Source organism: Nanorana parkeri, unplaced genomic scaffold (assembly GCF_000935625.1).
Source record: "Nanorana parkeri isolate BGI_ZX_2015 unplaced genomic scaffold, ASM93562v1 scaffold1246, whole genome shotgun sequence".
Taxonomy (NCBI): Eukaryota; Metazoa; Chordata; class Amphibia; order Anura; family Dicroglossidae; genus Nanorana; species Nanorana parkeri.
The window spans coordinates 341,169-345,035 of NW_017307514.1; the positions used below are offsets into that span (position 1 = coordinate 341,169).

Below are 3,867 nucleotides of genomic sequence, written 5' to 3' on the forward strand. Positions count from 1 at the left end.
ATTTTTGGTTTCTTTTATCATCCTTGCCCATAATCAGTTATTCTTTGCAAAGTAAATATTCACCACAATTACTAACCTAAGGCAAACATTCCCTGCAAAGTGAACAGCCTGTTTGCCTTTACTAAATCAATGTCCGTCCATCTCTCTCTCTCTATTGCTGAGTTCTGCTTTACTAATAATTATTTGTGTTAATCTATTTAACACAGGTTGAAGAAGCAGAAGATACGTTTCAATAACACATTTGGAATATATACTAATACCAAAGAAAAGATGAATATTACAAGCATGAATGACACCCTGGATGAACCCTCTAGCGGCTATAACGAATATTCCAACATACATTTTACCATAGCAGCTGCTGTAGCGCTATGTCTTTGTATTTTTGGCCTATTTGGAAATGTTATTGTGTTTTGGTACCTACGCTTCAAGATCCAGAGAAACAAATACACAGTTTATATTATGAATCTGTCTGCAGCTGATGCCTTGTTTATTATATTAACTATGTTGCTTTTGATGGTCCATCTAAATACACTCATTGGTACAGATCTTAACTTTATAGGGCAGGAGAATTTAGATTTATCCATATAAATATTTTATGATACTATGCAGTATTCCGGAATGTTTATCCTTACAGCTATCAGCATGGAAAGATGTAGCTCTGTCCTGTTCCCCTTTTGGTATCAAAGTCATCGGCCTAGGAACTTGTCCACTATTATATGCATTGCACTTTGGATCCTTGGGTGTTTGGAAAGCCTCCTTGAGAACCTTGTGTGTACAACAGAAGCTTTCAGGGATCAAACCGTACAGTGTTCAGTAGTTCAAATAATAGTTTTTGTTTTAGCCATTGGGATCTGCCTACCAATTATGGTCATTTCCAGTTTCACCTTGCTTGCCAAACTAAAGAGGACATTTAAACAGCGATATACACCTAAACTGTATATCATCGTCATTATTGCAGTTTTTGTATTCATCTTATCAGTTCTTCCATTTAATTTTTTGTGGTTCTTAATGTTCTTCAGATTATTACCAACTGATTTGACGACTGCAAGTCTATTCTTTGCAGCAGTGTTTTCCACAGTACTTAACTGCACCATAAACCCCTATATTTACTTTATTGTTGGGAAAAAAATGGAAACAAAAGAGCCCTCACTCGATCCAGGAAGCCCTCCAAAGAGCCTTTAGGGAGGAAGATTATGAGCATAATGATTCACAAAGCAATAAAACTACTAACACATCAAGCCAAACTAACCTTACAGCTGCCTTATAGATTGTCAAAAATAAAGCCCACCAATAATTACCTGACGAAGCCCCGGTGGGGGGTGAAACACGTCCTGGGCGTGGGCTAGGTGTTTTTTTGTATTGACTGCCTCGGCCTAAGGCCACCCTGAATATTTGCTTTTTCCGTGATAAGAAACTCTCTAGTATACTTCATTGGAGGACAATGATACCCGGAGCTGGCTAAAGAGAAAAGATTACTATTTGAGCTACATGCTGATGTCTGGAAGCAGAACAGTACCTAGAAACCATTGATCCAGCTAAAGAGAGTGCCCTCTGGTCTGGACACAGTTACCAAACAAGCTGGAGCATACGTTCAGTAAAGGCGGAACATCCATAATGGATAAGACAAGCCGAGAAAGAGGTACGGATCTCCTGAACCTATTGCTTCTACAGCGGATCAATGGTATGTGAATGGTGATACCTTTCTGATCTCAAGATTCATCTATATGAACGAGACACTACACTGGATTAAGCACAAAAAAGGTACATCTTCAATCCAACCAGGAGGATTTCTTTCTTTTGCTCTGGATACAACCAACACACAATTAAAAACACACGTTCAGTAAAGGCTAATCTAAAAAACAAAAAGCCGAGATAAGGTTAAATATCTCCTGAACCTTTCCTGCATCTACAGTTCAGTAAAGACTAATTTCAATAGCAAAAAGCAGAGATGAGGTTAAATATCTCCTGAACTGCTCCTACATCTATAGCTGGGCTCTTACATACTCCGGTCTCCTGATCCTGACCCAAGAGTGAAGATACATTACTGTGAGTGCAACATTTATTATTCAAACAAAGCCTTTTGACTTTATTTATCCGGTCTTATTTTTTCTTCCTAATTTTCTTCATCAATATATTTTTTTCATACACGTGTATGTCACGTCTACTGTAAACGGTCGCACTGGAGCGCAACTGCGGAGAGGGAGTGATGGCGTGTAAGGGATTTTTGGCTTCTCAGGCGTGAGTCTCAGGCGTCACTCCCAGTCTTAAGGGGGAGTTTGAGACTCTTGCATCATAGCCAAATGTTTTAAACAGGAAAATAATCAATGGCCTATTTCCTCATAGCACCAGCAAAGGTATAGTATAGGGTTAAATGCGGTATTATCTTCTTGGTGAAGCAGTATGTTTAAACAGATCTCCTCAATGTCAATAGAATCTCCCCACAACGAGATATCAGTAGCACAATAGTGTATAGTTCAGCAGCTAACTGTTTGTAACAGGCTCCCAGTGGAGCGAATACTTGCTGTTTGAGGGGCGGCAGAGCAGCGAGGTGCAGGGTTTGGGTCCAGCTGGCAGAGTCTTCGGGTTGAGTAAGGAGACACAGTGTGGTTTGGTAGAGTTCAGTAGTCAGCAGGCGTTCAGATCCAATTGCTGAACGCCATGCTTCTACAGCTGGGGCTTTAAATAGCCCCAGGATGTGGGAGGAGACGTCGGCCGGAAGGAGTGACTTCCGCGTTCCACCGTGGAACGCAGGCCGCTCGCGTCACAACCAGAAAGTCGAGCGGCTTCCGCGTTCCACAGTGGAACGCGAAACACCCGACATGGAAGCCGGCAGGACCGAGGCGGCCCGGCCCCGAGGAGAATCATCACAGTGTATGCTCATTTTTGATCTAGGAGACTGACATTCTCTTTTCCCTTTTTTCCAACTCTGAGATTTAGAGTTCACAGATACCCTTCTGATATTTAACACCACGTTGAATAGGTATACAAGCATCCCAGGGCGCACCTTATTTATATAATTTTTCTTATGAATAGAAATGTATGTTTATATCCACTTGCACTTTCTATGATACCAGCCGAGAGCAGTCATATATGTGATGTTTCTATGTTTGTTTGGTCTTTTGACACGTATACATTTTAATATATCTAAAAATAAATTCATTTTTTACGATAATTTTTGTTCTACACTTTGTAACCATGGTGGGATCCCCCTTTGGGGAACTTTTGCATTTTTGCTATCAATTATAACAGGGGACCCACTGTCTGAATTGAATATGCTTTGTGTTACTAATTTTATACCTGAAAACCTTCCCTTCCCCATTTGTATAACCCACCAATATTTACCTTGTATAACAAGAAGATATTATTTACTCAAGAATTTTAGAATGTGAATCTTAAACCAGGAACTGGAAGTCAAACAGAGCTGTAGTTTTTTTGTGGAAGGTAATGACTGGAAATGATAATGGTGTTGACTGTTATATGATAAAGTTCTAAATATTCTAACTGGCTGTTAGATTCTCAGTGCTTAACGAGAACCACTCACAGAGAAACACTGCTTAAGGCAAACTCACACACTACCTAATTCTGTCCTTTACTACTAAACTGTTCCTTATTTAAACATGGCTGTTATGCAAAAATTTGGTGGTTTTAGATTTTGGTGTGGTTTAAATGAACTCTCACATTTAATAGTATTTACATATAACTGATGGGTTCCACAACATGCCTTCTTCTTTTCTTATTCTTATTTTACATGAAGCAACTGTACAGTTTTGGGATCCATAAATATAATGACTAGAGTTCCATGTAATTGGAAAGTAAAGCAAAATCTGACATGTAATTGTGCACAAATATTTGCAGCACACATTGTGT

General features: G+C 39.5%; 1 pseudogene; it reads left to right on the plus strand.

Annotated features, from left to right (window-relative positions):
- The first annotated feature begins 285 nt into the window (after positions 1-285).
- Positions 286-1,267, plus strand: LOC108797225 (annotated as a pseudogene).
- Positions 1,268-3,867: the final 2,600 nt, after the last annotated feature.